This window comes from Panthera leo, chromosome B3 (assembly GCF_018350215.1).
Source record: "Panthera leo isolate Ple1 chromosome B3, P.leo_Ple1_pat1.1, whole genome shotgun sequence".
Taxonomy (NCBI): domain Eukaryota; kingdom Metazoa; phylum Chordata; class Mammalia; order Carnivora; family Felidae; genus Panthera; species Panthera leo.
The window spans coordinates 76,378,640-76,400,747 of NC_056684.1; the positions used below are offsets into that span (position 1 = coordinate 76,378,640).

The window sequence follows — 22,108 nt, forward strand, 5'->3', positions numbered from 1 at the left end:
ATAGTTGACCAACCTCTGACCCAGAAAAAACATTTTCAAATAAGGATTTGGTGAGTTGGAACATAAATTATTCTCCTATTTATCTCTTCCAGCCCATATGAGATTTTCAGAGTAAATTAATACCTGGGGGCAAAGATAAAATCCAGAGTGCTGCCACATTATGAAGATCAGTTCAATAATGCAGTTGAAAGACTGTTTAACCTTCATAAAGATTAAGGATTTGTCCCTTAGACCCTGTCAGCTAGACAATGGGATTTTTAAAAATCTTAAGGGGCTTGCCTTGTTGACCTTCTTTCTCGCTAGACAGTAAAGTTTTTTTTGCCTTGTAGGCCCATTCAGCTAGAAAAAAAAAGATTTCAAGAATCTTAAAGGCATTGTCCTTACAGCGTCCTGATTCTAAGCCCTAAGTAGAGAGGAGTGTGTCTTTAAAATCTGTCATAAAATAAGGTATAGGTACATAGGAAGTCCAAACATTTTAACAGAAATTTTAAGAGCGTGGACTAAAAGGGACTGAGGTAGTACAAAATGAAAAAGGTCTCAGGTGTTAGTAATTTCCTATGAATAGGACACAAGCTAAGAAAATTACTCAGCAGCAAACACATTCTACTTCTTATAGAAAAGTAACAATAACAGAGCAGGCAGAGCCATGAAGAACCATTCTCAGGGAGTATAGACCTAATCAAGAAACATGGTATATCCCTGGAGACAGAGGAAATGGTAACATGTCCTGCTAGATTTCAGAATTGTTTTGGGCCAGTAACTGCTATGTTATTTCAGTTTTACACTTTTAGAGTGAAGGTTTCTATTGTGCCTGCCATGTGTTTTCCTCATTATTGTATGTTAGGTGTGTATGGGACAGATAATTATTGTGTTAGTGTTTCATTTTTTAGTTTTCAGGTGCTCCTGAGGAGCTTGAGGACTCTGTCTCATCTATATCTGGCTCTGATATAGGTGATAAGAGTTTTTGATATGAGCTGATGCCATAAGGGGATGGAAACTTGTAGGGTAATTGGGAGGTGTTAAGTGTACTTTGTACATGAATTGTTATAGCCAGAAGGCAGAGGCTGGAGTGCCTTTCCAAATTCCTCCTCCCTTTCTATATGCGTGTTACTCCTAATTCAAGTGGTGGAGTTTATTGCCCCTTTCCTTGAATATGGACTGCCCTTGTAACTAACTTTGATCAATCAAATGGCCATGAAATTGGTGAAATTACTGATTTGGGACCTAAGAGCCCAGGCTTTAAGAAGATTGGTGATATGGCAGATCTGAGATGAGCTACTCAGATCCTACGTTAGAGAAGAACTTCTTGTTCAGCAGTGAGGAATGAAGACAACAGAGAGACATTAAGTGTCGGTTCCTTCAGCATCTGCCTCAGCTAAAGAGACCCACCTCACCTCAGGTCATGCCTTTCCTGAAGACTAAGCAAAGGGATGTTATAAAAGGTCTGGACATTTTGCCTGATATGCAACAGATTTGCAGGTTAACCAACTGCATCACAGTTGGACTTCTTCCTTTGCCTAATCCTGCTTCTTCCACGTTTCCCCCTCTCAGGTGTTGATCAATAATAAATGTTCTGCACCCCAAAATTCTCAGAATCTTCTTCTGGAGAATCCAACCTATGACATATAGGTTCTACTATCTGACCCTTAGAATCTGGTAGCCTATGCTGTGAAAAGCTATATCCAAATCGAAAGGCCAGGTGGAAAATACTCTGGTGGATGAATCCAGCTGAGTGTGTTGTTAATAGCCACTATCAAATGGAAACTATGTGAATGAGCCACCTTGGACCTTCCAACCCTGTTGAACTCTAAATGACTGTTGGACTTCCTGGCATCATGTGGATTAGAAGAACCACACAGTGAAATCGTGGAAATATGAACAATAGTAAAATAGTTGTTTTAAACCACTAAGTTTTGGGGTGTTGTGTTATGCATCAATAGTTAATTGAAACATTCCCCAGCTCTCTCCATGCAAGTTGTGCTTCCCTACTAAGGGCCACATCTCTCTGGCAAATTTTCCCTGCAGCTACATCCTCTGGATTCTGTTAACTGGTAACATGTTCCCCATCTTGGTACCCCAAGATTATTGTGCATTTATTGTGAAGCTCATTATTCTTTTGTCTTATTTCCTATAAAAAGGGAAAATATCTCCCAAATTTTATAAAATCAAGGAGACATGATTTCTAAATATAGGAGATTTAGGGGAGCCTGGATGGCTTAGTTGGTAGAACATGTGACTCCATTTGGGGATTGTGAGTTCGAACTCCACGTTGAGAATAGAGATTACTTTAATTATTATTATTATTTTTTAATACAGGAGGTTTAAGCAGAAATCTTCTAACTCTTTCTCCTGCCTTCTTGCAAATTCATCTTATCTCTGGAAAGAAGTATGTTGGTGTACCTCTGCTATTAAAAATAGGCTAGAGGTAAGGTCTATTAATCTTGTTTTCTTTCCGTAAAAGGAAAAGCAAATGTTAAATGTCTTATCAAAAGGTTTTAGTCCTCAAGTAGGACATATTCCTTGGGTTCTGCCATAACTAGTAGGGTTTGACAGTCTGATGTGCTTTGAATAGACTTTCAAAAATGTGGCCTTAAACAAAAGCAACTAATGTTTAATGGTGGCTTTTTAGGGAACTTGTTAGGTAAATAAGTTTGGAGAAGGAAAGCCTTTTAAAGATTTTTCTATTTATTATTTTATTTATTTATTTATTTATTTATTTATTTATTTATTTTAATTAATTTATTTTATTTTAAACTCTACCCATGAGGTAGGGCTCAAACTCATGACCCCAAGATCAAGACTTGCATGCTCCACTGACTGAGCCAGCTAGGCATTCCTCTCTCTATATATTTTTTTTCTTTTTTTAAATTTTTTAATGTTTATTTATTTTTGAGAGAGAGAGAGAGCATGAGCAGAGCAGAAAGAGAGGGAGACAGAGAATCCCAAGGAGGCTCCAGGCTCTGAGCTGTCAGCACAGAGCCCGATGTAGGGCTCTAACTCATGAACTGTGAGATCATGACCTGAGCTGAAATCAGATACTTAACCGATTGAGTCACCCAGGCACCCCGCTCCTCAATATATTTTTAAATTGTTTTATAAAATAAATAAAAATTTTACTATCTTATATTTAGTCTCCCACCCTTTATTAACAAGCCAAGATCAAGTTAGTCTTCTAATTGTTACACTAAACTGAGTATTACCAGTTTGGTAAATAAATTGCTGGTAAATTATCTACTGTAAATGACACATCATTATATTTGTGCCACCTAACGCTAGGCATTTTGTAAACTTTTGAGTATTTTTGGTAATGTGTGACTCAGATTTTTTAAGTTAATGTTGGGCTTAACCCTTTATCCAAGTTTACCCAGAACAGACTCAGTTTATGCCCACTGTCTCATTATGACTGTTATCATTACTATCGCTCTTTCTTATTCACAGAACTGTACTTTGGACAATACATTTTCTGGTTTTCTTACCTCAAGTGGTGGTTATATCTAAGACAAAACTATTCATACTTAGAAAATAGTAGTAGAAATGTTTAAATATTTTAAAGGCTGGGTTTTTGTTGTTTTTGCCAAATAACAGGTCAGTGTCTTTAAATGAACGTGAGATCTTTAAAAAAGTTAACATGAATTTTTAAAAGAATCTATAAAACTTTAGACTTAATTGGTTGAAAATACACTTTCTCAAGTTGAGATAAGCTTAATATTAAAATTATGTTCCATAAACTGACTTTTATAATTTTTGTCTATGGAATGTTTTCCTAGTACTTGAAGAAAACAAATGAGGTTTGAAACCACAAAGTACATTAAGGGTTTTCTTGATCAGTAGTTACATAAATTAGAGGAAATGTCAGTTTTATATTAATATTTAATAATAAGTTGATTAAATTTTGATTGAAAGCCTGTTTGTTTACATATTATGTAAATTGATTTTGAAATAAAGTTTATAGATTTAGATGATGTTTACATTATTTCAGTTTCTAAGTTTACATATGCCACATAAATTTCGGTGCCTAAATGACAACCCCTAAATAAGTTTCAATTTGGAAAAAAATAGCAAAATAGTAGAATTAGTGAGTAGGAAGTTTTTCAAAATTAAATTTCAACCTTTTTTCCCCATTAGCTTCATTCTCTTATAACTTAAAATGAAAAAGATCATATATGCCTACATGCAAAGAAATCTCTAAGATGGTTGTTCTCTCTTTTGAAATTGTATTTACTAGCACTACCCTTACTCACATCTATCTTTGATCTTTGCTTTGTGAGTCTTATCCGTGTGAGCTGTACCATTCAGTCTTCCTTACCTTGCATATCAGGTATGAGATTGGTGCCAAAATATACAAATATAGAAAATATACAAATTTTTCAAGCTCAAACAAAAGAGAAAAAATAACCCGTTTGAAAAATGAACAAAAGATTTGCATCCTTCACCAAAGGATATATACAGTGGCAAAGAAGCATATGAAAAGATGCTCCATTCATATGTTATCAGAGTAATACAAATTAAAAGAACAGTAAGGTACCAGTACACATTTATTAGAATGGCCAAAATCCAGAATACTGACAACACCAAACACTATGAAGATGGAGCAACAGAAACTCTCGTTCATTGCTGGTGGGAATGCAAAATGGTACAGCCACTTTGGAAGACATTTTGGCAGTTTTTTGTTTTTTGGATTTTTTAAACAAAGCTAAACATAGTCATGCTGCACATAAAAGTTCAATTCCTAGGTATTTACCCAACTGATTTGAAAACATGTCTACAAAAAACCTTCAAGTGAATGTTTTTAGTAGCTTTATTCATAATTATCAAAAACTGCAAGCAACAAAGATATCCTTCAGTAGGTGAATGATAAATTGTGGTGCATCCATACAACTGAATATTACTTGGTGGTAAAGAAAATGAGCTATCAACCTAGGTAAAGACATGAAGTATCCTTAAATGTATATTGCTATCTTCTTTCACAGAAGATAGTCTGAAGGGTTACATGCATTAGAATTCCGATTATAGTATTATTCTTAAAATGGTATATAAAGGTTAAAAATATACAAACAATAAAAAAATATAGTGGTTACTAGAGGAGAGGGAGAAAGTTCTAATAAGTGAAAAATAGTTTTTTATTGAGGGACTGAAATTATTCTATGTGATAATGGTGAATACGTAATAGTATGCATCTGTCAAAAGCCTATAGAATTTTATCACACAAAGAGTGACCTTAATGTATGCAAATATTTAAAAATTCGTCTAGAAAGTTGGAGAATCCCAGGATGGAATACAGACTGTGATGAAAGAATCCGACTGTATTATAAGTGTACGAATAAAACTTCAAAGAAGGACATAGAGAGGAAAGGTGCTATGTAAAGAGCTGGAAATGAGTGGAGCCTATAATACTTAAGGTAAAACACTTTAGTTGATAAAGCTGTTTCCTATGGAGTATTAGCTAACAATGCTGATAAAGCACAATATACATATTTAAATTGAAGAATTAAATAAATGAATAGAAGATGGTGGAAGCCTGGTTTCTCCCTCGTAGGTGGAGGTTAGAGGTAAGAAAAGGGAAGAACTAGAATAATCCATGCTGTAAAAGATCAGAGCTGGAAACACCAGTAGGAACTCATATTTAGCTTAATATAGATATAGATAGTTACATAGAGAAATATTTCTATATTATAAATACATAGATTATATATGCAATTACATTTTCTCAATCTGTCATTTGAGAGATCCAGAAACAATGACACCCTAGTAGCAACAAGGGTATTGAGTACCCAGATTTTGGATTCTACTACTGTCTACATAAGAAGAAACAGGGCTTCTTGGATCAATGGTTGATTCTAAGACTGGATCTGGAAATATATAAGATGAATCTGGAGCATTATGTAGTGCTAGAAAGTAAGGAAGTGTTATGGCCTGAATATCTGTGTCCCTCCAAAATTCATATATTGAAATCTAATCCTCAATGTGATTGTATTTAGAGACAGGGCCTTTGGGAGGTTATTAAGACAGGAGGGTGAACTCTTCATAAATGGAATTAGTGCACTTGTAAGAAGAAGAAAGGTAGTAGCTTGCCCCCTCTCTCTCTCTCTCTCTCTCTCTCTCTCTCTCTGTCATGTGAGGATACAGTAAGTCAGGAGACTAAACCCAGAAGAGGTTCCTCACCAGAACCCAATCATGGTGGTACCCTTATCTTAGACTTCCAGAATTGAAGAATTGTGAGTAATAAATTTCTGTTGTTTATAAGCCACCTAGCTAATGGTATGGTACTGTATTGTAGCAGCCTGAACTAAGGAGTGCTCAAAACAAAACTAACAAAACAAAAACCTACACTGATGTGGTATGTTGAAGGGATAACAGAGCCAACTGAAAGAATTGCAAATAGCCAAAGCTGGAAAAATATGAGCAATAAAATAAAGGATTAGATTATAATCCAAAGTATAAGATAAATTCCCATGAATCCATGATGATATAAATGATTGAATAAATGTATAGGGAAGAAAAGACAAATCTCCTTTGCAGCAGAATTACAAATAATTTATGTAGATATTTGCCTTCATAGAAGGGAGGTGTATAAACCCCCACTTCTTAAGTGTAGGAGATGTGCAGTGACTTTTTTCCTAAGAAGACAATATGGAAAGGAGGGGGAGGATGAGCAGTGAGAAAACCTGAGAAATACTACCTTAGCCAGGTGATCAAGGTCAACATCAATATCTATATTAGGTTATAAATCAAGGTGATGGTATGTGCCCTTGACATGATGTGATAAAATGGCAGTTTAACTATTATTTTCCTTGCTAAAACCTGTAACCCCAGTCTCGCTGTGAAGGAAAAAACAAAAAACAAAAAACAGACAAATTCTACTAGAGGAGCATTCAACAAAATATCTGACTTGTATTCTTCAAAACTGCTAGGGCCATACAAAACAGGGAAAAATCTAAAAAAAATTGTCACACTCAAGAACAGTCTAAAAAGATATAACACCTAAACATCATGCAGTATCCTGGATGGGATCTTGGAACAGAAAAAGAATATAAGGTAATAACTAAGGAAACTGGAATAAGGTGTGAACTTTAGTTAACTATAATGGTTCAACATTGGTTCATCAGTTCTAACAAAAGTACCATACTCATGTCAGATGTTAAAAATGAAGAAATTGGGGCGCCTGGGTGGCTCAGTTGGTTAAGCGGCCGACTTCGGCTCAGGTCATGATCTCACAGTCCGTGAATTCGAGCCCCGCGTCGGGCTCTGTGCTGACAGCTCAGAGACTGGAGCCTGCTTCAGATTCTGTGTCTCCCTCCCTCTCTGACCCTCCCTCATTCATGCTCTGTCTCTCTCTGTCTCAAAAATAAATAAACATTAAAAAAATTAAAAAAATAAAAATGAGGAAACTGCATGCAGAGTGTAAATAAACTCTGTATTATCATCTCAGTTTTTTCCCCTATAAATCTAAGAGTGTTCTCAAAAATAAGCTCCACCTTGAAAAAAGGGTCTAGTGTAGAGTCTAACACATAGTAGGTTGATAGTCAATGATAGTTAGGAAAGAAATACCTTCATGCATTCAAGAATTGTGCTATTGAGAATAGAATAAGATGTAATAGCTTAAAATAAACCAAAGGACCCATCTTGTTCAACTTCTGTATAAAGAAGAAAGATGAGAACAAGAGATGTTAAGTGACTTGCACAGTGTCATGGAGTAATTGAAAAGTAGGTGCCTTCCCTAAACAGAATTGCTCAGCGAATGAGACCCCAAATTATTGGAGTATTTTTCTTTATATCTGTATAACAAACTATGCTTTCTAATTTGAGTAATTTTAATATACTGAAAGGGAAAAGTTGGTACCCATAGGCAATTTAGTTAGGGACCTTTAAGACAATCTGGTTGTACAACTGTAGACTTTAGGTCAGAGGAAATTGGGCACGTTCAGGATGGTATGGCCATAGACACAACTGTAGACTTTAGAAAAGGAAACCCTCTAAAATAAACTGACCATTAAATAATTGAAAATTGAAAGAGCTTTTGGGATGGAATTGAAAGTATATAGAAGCATGCTTTCAGATACTTCTCTGAATGAAGGAAAAAACAGCATTTGTAAAACACATATTCTACATGTTGCCATGTTCATGATGTTGTCATGTTCCCATGACCTTGGGAAAACTGTCATTTGGTGGAGTTACTATGGGCTCATTAGACAAATTGAGGGAAAAAAAACAATAAAAGCTTTTCTCTGGTAAGTACCTATAGTTAATGAAAGGTTTTCCCTTCATAAATCCAAAGTTTGGAATGATTACGGACCAGGAGAAATTCCTAACACATGAATAAATCTCCTCACCAAAAAATTCATGGTTCAGCTAAGCCTTAATTGCTTACAGATGAAGTTATCTGTGGTATTAAGATAGTGATATTTATTTAAATATTTTATGTGTTACATATCTTTATTAAGTTTTGAGTCATTAAAATAATGTAGTCTTCTCAATAGTTTATAACAGGAAAATCTCAATTAAGTCTAGGAACTTTGCTCCATTTCACCACACCCTTTCCACACAGGTTAGAAATAGGTTTAAATGTTAAAACAATATTTTCATAAGTAGACGCCATTCTTCAAACAATGATATAGATAAAAATTGTTGGGGTGCCTGGGTAGCTCAGTTGGTTGAACATCCAACCCTTGATATCAGGGTTGGAGCTCAGGTCATGATCTCAGGTCATGATCTCACGGTTCGTGGGATCGAGTCCCGTGTTGGGTTCTGCACTGTCAGCAAAGAGCTTGGGATTCTCTCTTTCCAATTTTCTCTCTCTGCCCCTCCCCTACTCGTGCACTCTCTCTCTCTCTCTCAAAATAAATAAACATTGCTTATTTGTGAATAGATTTGATGCATAGGTCATCGATATCTTGTAGAAATATAACTGGTAGGGATGGTAAATTCTAGTTACCCCATATTTTTCTGATAGACATATGCTTACATAGATGACAGTAGTTATTAAATATTGCATTCAGATTCATACATATGATAGAGCAATGTTAAAGATTATTTGGGAATAGAAGAATGCTTTAAAAGAACAATAATTCTGGGGCGCCTGGGTGGCTCAGTCGGTTGAGCGCCGACTTCGGCTCAGGTCACGATCTCGCGGTCTGTGAGTTCGAGCCCCGCATCGGGCCCCTGTGCTGACAGCTCAGAGCCCAGAGCCTGTTTCAGATTCTGTGTCTCCCTCTCTCTGACCCTCCCCCATTCATGCTCTGTCTCTCTCTGTCTCAAAAATAAATAAAACGTTAAAAAAAATTAAAAAAAAAATAAAATAAAAGAACAATAATTCAAAACATGTGCTGTTGAAGCTTTGGAATTAGACCATAAGTTGTTTAATTATAAAGAAAGAAACACACGCAAATTCAGGTTTTCAAATGATAATTTGTTAAAGTTTTCTCGTGTAGAAGTTACTTTTATTCTCCAATTTTGATCAAAATATTTACTTGTACTCTGAATGCACCTATAAACTACATATGTAGTATTATATTTTTACACAGTTTAATTATTAAAGTAACTTTACACAGCTCATAAAATGTTTTTAAGGAATGAAAGCCAAAAGACTGTGAAGACATATTTATAACATGCCACTACACCTCTGTCACACTGATTGCCATCCAGTTAAGCAACATGCAAACAAAATTATCTTTTATAGAAGGGAAACAATGTATAGGAAATCAAAATGTTTTCCACTTGGTCATCAAGGAAGTTTCCTTCATCTGCTTTTTATACTATTGTTACTTGATTGTATATAAATACTATCTTTTGTTAAGTTCTTTTCACAATTAATTCAAAATCTCCTTAAAAAATTATTTATTCTGTAATTCAATTAATAAAAATTTCCAAATAATATAATTAAAGAAAAAAATCTAGAAATACTGAACTGCTGTCCTGCCATCTTGCATTGGGTAGACAAGTAATTTTTTGCTAAGACTGCTAGTGGCCGGCTCACAGAAGGCACAGCTGCTCAAGTTCAAGGGGCCGCAGGACATTGAGGGTTTCCAGGTGACCTTCAGGATGAAAGTGTACAGTTGAGAGGTGGCCATCTTTGGGTCCCCCAATATCTACTGCAAGGGGGGGCAATTCAGGACATGCCTCAAGTTCACTATCGACTGCTTTTACTACCTGCCGACCAACATGTGACACTCCAGCATCTGCAAGATGTTGCGTCTCCATCCTTGGTCCTCCACCCCCCGGGTCCTTGGCCCCTGGAGCAGGGATCCCCCTTCAGAGCGGTGGAACCCCACCCAGAACGTCGGGACTATCCTCCTGAGCATCACTTCCCTTCTCATGGAACCCAGCACCTTCTCATTAGCACCATAGATGGCTCCTACTTGTGCTGGGTACCTAGGTCAGGGCCTGCCCAGGTGGGCGGGGCACGTCGGTGGGTGAACTGTGGTGGCCTGAAAGACCTAGAACCTGGCCTTGTCTGCAGCTCCTGCTGGCAGGAGCCAGAAACTTTAGGTTCCCAACTCCCAAGTGACCAGATTAATTTGTGGTCACCTCTTCTCTGGTTTGTTTGGAATCTAAATAAAATGGCTTCATGAGGAAAAACAAAAAGGTCACCTTTACCAAAGGGATTTTGGAGAATAGATCAATGGGAGGTCATGGCCTATAGTTTCAAATCTATTTGGCAAGGGTCAAGGAAATTACACTTTATTTACCAGTATTCGTAATTTGTCTTGTTAATTAGACCACAGTCTATTAAATCAGAGAAAGCATCAGTGTTGTTGGTTACTTATAATGGATTTTCATTTTTAGAGATTCTTCAAGACGTAGGGAAACTTTCACTTTTTGCTCTTGGTATTTTTCTTATTAAAACAAAGGAACTGTCAGTGTCTCTTCTTGAACATAACTCTGATTATTTTAACTATTTTTCCCCTCTATCCATTTTGTTTTGATTTTTCTCCACTTAACTGCCTTTTCTCATTCCAAAGTTAGCTCTTCTAAACTTAAATATCTTCTGCAGAAATACTTTCTGGCGATCTGCCAATGTTTTCAGCACTGATATGTGTCAGCTTTCAGGATTGTTCAGCCTGTTGGTTTGTTTCTCTTTGAATTCATCTTTCCTCCCCCTTCTAATGGTTCCTGTATTATAAATTTCAGTTTGATTTTTATTGTGGAAGCCATATTCCCCACTTAGCAGATAAATTAGAGAATTCCTTCATGCCCAAGAAGCCAGAAAGATCAAGGTACCATCATAGGAGTTTGATCATCACCTAAACTTGAGGGCAAACTGAGCAGAAAGGAGCTTCCTGGTTCCATTAAATTTTATTCTTGTGCTCAATGAACCAAAAATATTATTTTAAATTTTATTCAAGTAGGCTTTTTATTATTTTCAAAACCTCCAATGTAAAGTCTTGATTGAAGTTTCTTTAATTCACCCACAAACCACAACATGGAATTTTGCAGTAGCAGTAGCAACAATGAGAGCTCAGAAATTCCTAGGTTGTTTTTATGACAAGATCTGAGTAGTTAGCATGTGGTCTGTTACTTCCAAACCCTTAGAACTGTGTTAGATTTGCTGAGCATCTTTATATAATCCCCAGAAATGGCTAAGGTAGGATGTGCTATCATAAAGTCAAAACATGTGTAATATCCAAGTTGTTCTTTGCCATTGCCTTGTGGGATCTAAACCGGTTATTATATCCTTCCTTATTATTTATTCTAATGTTAAAGAAGACATTTCCATTAGATGCTATATTTTTTATGTCTGAAGAACATTTTCTCTTGTTTGGCATTTACAGGTAGCATAACATGGTGTGAAAGCTACTGGACCAAGTATTAGGAGACTGGTGTTCTTATCCCTGTTACATTTTGGCTCATTTGTTTTTAGCATACTTTTGTGTTATTTAGGTTGCTTTTGTTATAAGGAATAGAAACCCATCCTAGCTTATATAGGCAGAAAATAATTTCTTGGGAGGTTATAGGGAGATATAAGGATATATTACTTAAAATATAGTATGGAAAATCTAAAATATAAGAATCAGAGCAGCTTTTGGAATTGTAGGAGTAACAACAAATAGACTGTCTCATCAGGTGCTGCTTGTGATCATCCTTATTTCTTCCTTCCCACTCCCACTCTGGCAAATTTCAGAGAAGATCTATCTTATTGGTCTCAATTGGAGAATATAGAAGGCAGCTCTTTCTGCCCACGGGTCCTGTCCCCATGCTTTAATAAAATCACTTTTTTTTTTGCACCAAAAAAAAGAGAAGAATATGGAAGAAGACAGATTCTCTTGATTGCTGTAACCAGATTGTATCTAATGGGAGAAGAGCATTGCCCTTGAAGCAAAATTCAGGTGTTGTTAATGGAGGAAGAAAAAAAGATGTTGACAACATAACAAAATCCAAAAGAATGTGGCAAAATAACAAATAGTTTATTAAATTCTAAGGCTTCCAAAAATATCACCCCATATTGCTATAGTGAGTTTTATATGAAATATTAGAGAGACAGCATAATAATAATTCAATTTCATAATTATCTTTGAACTGGGGCCTCTTTCCAACCTGTCACTCTTGTGGGCCAGTCCCTTATTCTGTGCTTCTTAGACTATTGTTGCAGCTTCCTGCCTGCATGGCATTTAGTTTTATTTAGCATCCTCCTAACTGCTCCTCTGTAACTGTTAGAGGTATCTTTCTAGAATACAATTGTGTCTCTTGGAAACCATAGTAGTTTCAGTAATGTCTAAACGATACCTAATACCTGTTTTTATCACCATCTGGGCAGAATTAGATGCCCATTCTGTTTAGCTATTATAACACTCTGTACATACTTCATTTAGAGTTTTTGACTCACTGAATAATTATTGTGAAAAAGGGGTAAGCTATTTAAAACAGTAAATACAATAAATTCTCAGATAAACACACATAATCCTATCTTGCTATTTTTGTTTTCTAAAGGCAATTCATGCCTGTTAAAAAAGATCCATATAGTTACCTTTCACCCACAGAGCTTGATGGGGAAGAATAAAAACTTACATGTGTTTAAAGGGAAAAGACCCAAACTACAAATTTCTGTAGGTTCGTCTGCTAAGGAGTTCGTAACTAGAGTGAACGGTCTTTCATTTAACAGGCCACCTTCATGAATTTGTATATATGCAAAACTGGCATGAAGCTAATTTCTCTGCATACTAAAGTGACAGGTGATGGGGATTTTGCATATTCTTGTGGTAACATGAGGGAGAGAGGTTTAGGGAGCCAGAGAAGTAATATGAGGAGGAAATATGAGAAAGATTTTGAAGGAAAGGTTATGCAACATGGAACTCTTTTTGAGTTGGGGAACCTCAATCAATCAAACAAACAAACAAATGATTAAGTAAGTAAATAAATAAAAATAAAACATCCAGTGAGATTTCCCCAGAATGGGAATTGCCAAAGGACTTGTAAGAATGGTTGCATCCAGCATTTAATATTAAGTCATTTGCTCTTCTGTGCATTTATAGTGGTCATTGTCTGTCTTTAAAACATCTCTTCCACTCTTCCCTGACTATGTAGCAACCATTTGGATGAACCTTTCTTCTTCCTCCAGTAGTGACAGCAAATTGGTCTAAATAATCAGGTAATCCCATAATACCATTTAAACGGTGATTAGTTTGAAAACAACGTAGGCTTAATCCAGTCAACACGTTTCCTGACATTTTCTGAGGCACAGGAGTTGGTTTAGGGAAGATCTATTCAGAAGAGCCTCAAGACTTTGTGTCTAATGGTTGTGAGAATTGTCTTGCCTGTCCAACTGCATGTGGTGACATAGTTTCAATTTCTGACAGCAGTTATCCTTTGATCACATGGGGACCCATCCTTAGGAAGACTGTAATTGTGAATAACAGAGATGGAATAATGGAAAGAAAAAGATGAGTCTTTGATGACTTGATGTAGTCACTAAGATCAAATGGCCTATATAAACTGATCTTGAAGGCTTCCAAATCTCTTGTCTAGATTTCAACTTAGATGACCCAGTGAATCTCATTTACTGAATAAAACCAAACTCTTAATTCCCCCCACTTCCAAAAACTTCTCCTACAGCATTTGCTATAAATTTTATTTATTGTTTTATTTAATTGGATAATTGATATACAGTATTATATTGGTTTCAAGTGTACAACATAGTAATTCAACATTTATATACATTATGAAATGGTCACCACAGTAAGTCTATTTACCAACTGTTTTCATGCAAAGTTGTTACAATATTATTGACTATATTCCCTATGTTGTACACTACACCCTTGTGTCTTATTTATTTTATAACTGGAAGATTGTAGCTCCTTTTTTTTTTTTTTAAGTTTATTTAGTTTGAGAGAGAAAGAGAGAGAAAAAGAGAAATAGCATGTGCACATGGGGCAGAGGGAGAGGCACAGAAAGAGCAGGTTCCATGCTCTCAGCACAGACCCTGACTCTGGGCTTGAACTCACAAACCTTGACCTGAGATCATTACATGAGCTGAAATCAAGAGTCTGATGCTTACCAGACTGAGCCACCCAGGCACACCTGAAGATTGTACCTCTTAAAACCCTTCTCCTAATTATTCCAACCCCCTACCTAACCTCCTTTCTGGCAACCATCAGTTTGTTTTCTGTATCAGTCTGTTTCTGTTTTCCTTTGTATATTCATTTGTTTGGTTTCCTTAGATTCCACAAATGAAAAAATATGGTATTTGTCCTCCTCTGTCTGACTTATTTCACTTTATATAATAGCCTCTAGGTCCATCCATGTTGTCACAAATGGCAAGATTTCATTCTTTTATGAATGAATAATATTTCATTATATAGTGGACATTTAGGTTGCTTCCATGTCTTGGCTATTGTAAATAAAGTTGCAATGAACATAGAGTGCATATGTCTTTTCGAATTAGTGTTTTCATTTTCTTCAGATAATGGTAGTTCTATTTTTAATTTTTTTAAGGAACCTCCATATTGTTTTCCATAGTGGCTGTGCCAATTTACATCCCTATCAACAGTATCTGAGGATCGCCTTTGGTTCACAGCCTTGACAACACTTGTTATTTCTTGACTTTTTGATAATAGCCATTTGACAGATGTAAAGTGACATCTCATTGTGGTTTTGATTTGCATCTACCTGATTTGCACTAACCTGATGGTTAGTGATGTTGAACATCTCTTCATGTGCCTGTTGGCCACCTGCATTTCCTCTTTGCAAAAATGTTTATTCGGGTTCTCTGCCCATATTTTTAGTTGGATTGTTTGTTTTTTGATATTGTATGAGTTCTTTATATATTTCCGTTGTTAACCCCTTTTTGGCTATACCATTTGTGAATATATTCATCCATTTATTTGGTTGCCTTTTCATTTTGGTAATGGTTTCCTTCACTGTGCAAAAGTTTTTTTGGTTTGATGTAGTCCCTTTTACTTATTTTTGCTTTTGTTGTTTTTGCCTGAGGAGGTAAATCCAAAAAATATCGGTAAAACCAATGTCAGAGGGCTTACTGCCTATATTTTCTTTTAGGAGTTTCATGACTTTGGGTTTTAGATTTAAGTTTTTAAATCATTTTGAGGTTTTGTTTGTTTATGGTTTAAGAAAGTGGTTCACTTTCATTATTTTGCATATAGCTGTCCAGTTTTCCCAACAGCATTTATTGAAGAGACTATCTTTTCTCCAGTGTATATTCTTGCCTCCTTTATTGTATTGACCATATATGTGTGGATTTATTCCTGGGCTCTCCATTCTGTTCCATTGATTTATGTGTCTGTTTTTGTGCCATTATTATACTGATTTGATTACTATTGCACTGTAGTACAGTTTGAAATCTGGGAGCATGATACCTGTAGCTTTAATATTCCTCAAGATTGCCTTGACTATTCAGGCTCTTTGTGGTGTCCTACAATTTTGGGGGTTGTTTGTTCTAGTTCTGTGAAAAATATCATTGGTATCTTGATAGGGATTTTATTGAATCAATAGATGTTAGGTAGTATTGATATTTTAATAATATTAATTCTCCCAATCCATGAGTGTGGTATATCTTTCCATTATTTGTACTGTCTTCATTTTTTTCATCAGTGTCTTATAGTTATTAGAGCACAACTTTTCATCTCTTTGGTTAAATATACTCCTAGATATTTTATTCTTTTTGATGCATTTGTAAATGGGATTGTTTTCTTAATTTAATTTGTGTTAGTTTACTGTTTGTGGATAGAAACACAACATATTTCGTTACTAATTTGTCTATTGATTTTACTTTTTTTTTTTTTTTTTTACTAATTCTATTAAATGGCACTTCTTTCCTCCCAGTTGTTCCCTTTTTTCTCTTACAACCCATATGTATTCCATTAGCAAATTTTGTCAGCTTTTCAATCAAAATGTATACAGAATCTTACCATTTTATTATTTCTGTTATCATTACCCTAATCTAAACCCACATTATCTCTCTCATGGATTATAACCATAGCCTCCAAAATGCCTCTCTGCTTTTACTCTTGCCATCCTATTCTCTATTCAGTAAACATAGTGATTCCCTAAAATGTAAGTTAAACCAAGCCAGTCTTTAGTCATAAATTTCCACTATCAGTAAAAGCCCACGTACATTCATTTGGCCTAAAAAGCTCTCTGATATGGACCTCAGTTATCTTCCAGACCTCATACACTACTTTCCTGGTCTCTCACACTGACTTCCTTACTTTTCTTCAAATTCAGTGTCGCTCTGTTGCTGTTTTCTCTGCCTAGAACTCCTGTCTTTCAGATGTTCTCATTGCTCACTTCCTCAATTCCTTCAAGTTTCTTTTCAAATGCCACCTTTTCAACAAGTTCTTCCTTGACTCCCCTAACAGATGAACTAAAATAAATAAATAAAAGGTGAGCTATACCTTATGCCCTTCTCTCCCCTAGTCTTATCTCTAGTATGATCACTGTACATACATATTTATTTATTTGCTTGCTTATCTGTTTCCCCCAAGAAAAATTCATCTCCCCAAGAACAGGGATTTTTTTACTATTTTTTCACTACTAATTCCCAATGCCTGGACCAATAAAGCACTGTTTATTGAATGAATAAATAGTTTAGTACTATTTGAGTTTTTTTTTAATTGATTACAACCAACAGATCCTAAGAGTACAGTTCTTATTTAATATCTTTTCACTGTACCCAACTTTTTAGGAAACTAAGATGAATATTAAGGTCTTGCATTTATGGGTGCTTTGGAAAAGATGAAACATAAATGTGATAATTCATCAAAAGGAGGAAATTGTCAGTTTGGGAGGAGAAACATGAACCTTCAGAGAAGCTAATAGATGGGAAAGAAGGCTATGATTTCCAACATACACATGACAGGAGCTTGAGTGAATTTATTTAAATATTAAGGGGAAGGTGGTAACTGCGGCTGAAGGAGTTGACATTTGGGTTAAATGATTTTTCCTTTGTACTGTGGGCTTTGGGGGAACAGGATTCTTCCATTTATCATTGTCCTGATATACAAAGAAGGTATTCAATACATAACTGTTGCATAAATTAAATAGCATTGGAGAAGAGCTCTAGAGTTAGTAATGCCAGTAGTTAGATATTAGAAATGTTATTTAGTCTGCCTTTTCTAGGCCTTAGTACTTTTATCTGTAAGATGAAAGTGCTGGACTTCATAATTAAGTTCTTCACAACTATAAAATATTCTATAATTTTAACTGCTTATGTATGAGTGGAGACATGCATATACTTTCATCTAACAGAAATAAAGATATACTTCTTAAAAATTTCCTTTGCAAATATATTTTGGTTAATATAGCTGCCATCAATTTGGCTTATAAAATAGTGTTTTCAATGATCTTTTAGCATGATAGATTAACTTTTATGTTCAGAAAGCCATTTCCTCTGAATGCTGCTGAATTCACACTTCGCTAATGGCAAGGATCCGATTAGAACTAATTTCATAGTGATTCTTTGACATTTTCAAACATAGAAATGTGTGCTTTTCTGAATAAAAGTGAGAACATATCATAAATTGTAAAAGTTACTATTAAAGTTCAGTCTAATATTGGATAGTAGTTATGAAATGAAAAGTGCCTTAAAGGCTAACCTCTTGCAAAATAAGAGCTTTCCATAAGTTTCCCCGTCCCTCCATTTCTTTTACTTTCAGCTCCCATAGTGTCTATACCTGGGTCCACTGGAACTCTGTCTCTAGGTTTTGGTCTATCTCACTGGCCAATTCATCTGTTTCTTTGCTTCACTATTTGATAGAACTTAAAATTAGAGAAGCTGATAATGTCTCACAGAAAGCATAGGCCAACAATCAGCCTACCCAATAAGATTCAAGACAGAAACTAAACCTGTGGACAAGGTCAACATAGGAGGAAACAGAGACTTCCTATCACTTCCAGGTGACCTAGGTATTAGCAGTATATTCCCAAGTAATAAAGTAATTGATCTGAAAATTAATAAGGAAATCTGGGGTAGCAATACAGCATTTTGACATTTGTGACTGGATCACTAAGTTTCATTACCTAGGAACCAGGACTTTATTTCAAATCTACTTAAATTGGTAGAGTTGGTGCTCTTAGAAGACTTCTATCCTTGGTGGGAGTGAATTCAGAAACTAAATGATGGTCTTGTTCTACAGTTGGGCCTGTGGTAGAAGAAGCTAGAGAAAGTAAAGGAAGAAGGAAGAAAGAAGGGATTAAAAATGCCTTCATTTTTAGGGAAAGGAATCTGGAAGATCCAAGAATGAACAGTAAGATAAAAGAAAACCCAGACAAGAATACCTTGTTGAGACTAAGGAAGGAAATGGTTTAATAAACAGTATAGTTAGTTAAGGAGTGAATTTTCATCTTATCTATGATATCTATCTATGATTCCTCATGGCATAAGTTGAAAATGACAAAGTCAAAACTACTTTACAGAAGTGCCATATTGTATATTGACACATAGTTTTTCTATAAAAATTCAACAGAAGTAATTTTTTTTTCCCACAAATTGGAATAGGTCCTTTCCTCCTTCCTTCCTTCCTTCCTTCCTTCCTTCCTTCCTTCCTTCCCTCTCAGCTCCATAAGACATAGTTGAATTTCATGTAGGGACCATGTTGCATGTACAAGACAATTTTTAACACTGGACTTACACTTGGTGAGCAAGTAGTTCACACTATGTGAGACCTACTGAGATGATGGTGAGTTGAAGTATCCCATCTGATGCCTGTTTTGGAGCAGGGCCTCATTGTCTGGAATAACACAAAAGTCACCTGCTTATGTTACCATTTTCTTTCCCTTGTCTTTCGCCAACTTTGAAATTTCAGAAGTTCAGTGCTTTGTGATGTGAGTATTCTTTTATGCCATTAAGAGGTCAGGAAGAATAGAGACTGGGGAAACGTCATTTTAATGCCATTTTAGGGTGTTATAAATAATCCCTGAGTGTAATTTGTAGACCATATTGAGGAAAGGAAGTCAAATATCAGAGACAGCTAAGAGGAAACTTCTGGATGTGTTAGAGAAAGAGGTAAATATTGGTGGACATTATTGATAGCAATGTTTCTCAAGTATTTAGTATGGATAAGTATCTAGACAGTTTGGGTAAAGATGATGATTCTTCGGGGTGCCTGGATGGCTCAGTCAGTTGAGTATCCAACTTCAGCTCAGGTCATGATCTCACAGTTTGTGGGTTTGAACCCCGCATCTGGCTCTGTGCTGACAGCTCAGAGCCTGGAGCCTGCTTTGGATTTTGTGTTTCCCTCTCTCTCTGCCCCTCCCTTGCTCACACTGTTTCTCTGTCTCTCTGCCTCTTTCTCCCTCTCTCAAAAATAAAAAAAATAAACATTAAAAAAATTAAAAGATGATGTTTCTTCTGAAATTGGCCTCCATTCAGAAATTCTGATTCAGTAATATCAAAGTGGAGACCAGAAAATAGAACTTTAAATAAGAAAAAATATATTTCAGGTGTTGGTATCCTCAGATCACATGTTGAAGTTCTCAGGTCTTGAGATGGAGATGAGAAAGACCAAGATCATTCACTGGGGTTAGCTTCGAAAAGGAAGGGCAAGTTTTTTCTGAGGCATAGGGGAAGATAAAAAATGAATATCAAGAGAGAGCTTAGCTAAAGTAGAATGAAGATAATAGTTTTAATTTAGACTGTAAGGCTAAAGGTGTTAAGACTTTGAGGTGAACTTTCAGGAGATAAGGACAGGGAAAGGAGAGCAGCCAGGAAAAGCTTGAAAAAATGGAAAAGGTTTGAAACAGTTCTTACAGCTGAGTGATTATGGCAAGGCTCTGAATCCCTTTGAGACATCATAATTTCATTATTAAATGATGAGATTGGGCATTATGGACTTTGAGGCCTTTTCCAGTTATAAACACTTCTATGATTCTACAGCAGTAGTCTCAAATATTTGTCAGCATATCATCCCTGAGAAATATGATGTACCCTTATCTGTAACAGTGATTGCTCTAGGTTTTTTCCCCAGTGAGGGCTGGTCCTCCAAAGATAGTATATATTCATCTTAAGAAAAATTGTTTCAAATAAAATATCTACTCTTAACCTCCCTCCTGACCTTAAGAATTATTTTCATAGGGAATAAATAGTCAACTAAAGACACAATTGCTAAATAGCAGTGATTAGCTAGTTTAAATTTAGTCAGTATACATTTTTAGGAAACTGGGTCTTCATGATTCCATGACTTTGTCCTATTTCAAGAAGCAAATCAATTAGTAACTTAGAGGGCAAGAGCAAAGATTTACCTCTAAATTTGTTTCTCTGTTTTCTCTTTATACTGCTGTTTTTTCATTACGGGCACTGTCTTTTGTTTGTTTGTTTACTTGTTTATTTTTCTCCTGTCTACTTATCTTTCAACTTGACTAGTTCATCTTATTGACTTTACCCATTAGGAAACAGGTTTTATAGCATGCACAGAGGTAAGGGGGTTCAGACAAGCTATTGGAGAACAGTTAGGATAAAGAATTGCAGTCCGTTCTATTCTTAGCAAGGTGTGGTAGGTGGCCCCTCTTGGATCTGAAGCCAAAGGCAGGCTGAAATGTGCAAATACAAAGCTAACATTTATTGAATGTTTATTGGGAATCAGAATACTACTATTAAAAGCAAGTACTCAGAAAGATGCCCTTGGGCATAAAAGGCTTGATGGTTAATTTTGTGTGTCAACTTGGTTAGGCCATGGTTCCCAATTTTTGATCAAATACCTTTTTAGATGTTGCTATGAAGGCATGTTTTAGATGTGATTGACATTTAAATCAGTCGACTTTGAGTAAAGCAGATCACTCTCAAAATGTGGGTGGGCCTTATCCAATCAGTTGAAGGTCTTAAGAGAAAAGACTGAGGTTCCCCAAAGAAAAGGAATTCTTCTTCCAAACTGCCTTTGAACTCAAGATTGCATCATCAACTCTTGCCAGAATTTCCATCATGATAGCCTGCCCTGTGAATTTCAGACTTGCTAGCCTCTGTATTACGTGTGCCAATTGCTTAAAATTCCTCTTTCAACTCACTCTTTCATATATATATATAGAGAGAGAGAGACAGGTTCTGTTTTTCTGGAGAACCCTGAAGAACCATAATACAAAAAGAAATTAGTGAATCTCGGTTCTTCCTACTGGTTCAGTGGCTTTACCTATTTGGGATGAAGAACACAGTTAAGACTCAGTGAACAGTATGCTCTCTACCCAGGAAAATGTGTATACATGCACATACATACAAAATTTTGCATAAATATACAAGGTGCCCAGGGATAAGAACCCTTGTTCTGGGTTTAAATGTCAAACTGATTTGCTTCTAAGTAAAATGCAATGAGACCTTCTAGGTGGGAGGTCTCATTGAATTTCACTCAGGACATAGGTAAGAATCAAAGGCCAAAAATATGGTGGACAAATAAGAATATAATTTGTGTTCTAAAGGGAGACACAAAGAGTGCTTCTATCAATGTGCTTTTGAAGGACATTAAAATGGCAAAACGCACACATGTCCAGAAGCACTCTGCTTGCCAATATAGGGTATGAAGCCAGAAAGTTAACGGGCAGAGAGGGCTTCTGTATGACAGCTGATTTGGCACAACAATTTGACCAAATATGCCCAGAACCCCACCTACTGGAGGAAAAACAGGAAATAGGTAAGGAAAAGGAGAGAATTCCAGACAGGTTCTTATTTTTAATACCA

General features: G+C 35.9%; 1 long non-coding RNA gene across 1 annotated transcript in view; it reads left to right on the top strand.

The window, feature by feature from the left end:
- LOC122222408 overlaps positions 1-22,108 on the top strand; it is a 51,083-nt gene that overhangs the window by 25,974 nt on the left and 3,001 nt on the right. The window contains exons 3-5 of the long non-coding RNA XR_006203735.1: positions 2,317-2,425; positions 5,252-5,399; positions 18,582-18,692. This is a non-coding gene — a long non-coding RNA (uncharacterized LOC122222408). The remainder of the gene's footprint in view (positions 1-2,316; positions 2,426-5,251; positions 5,400-18,581; positions 18,693-22,108) is intronic.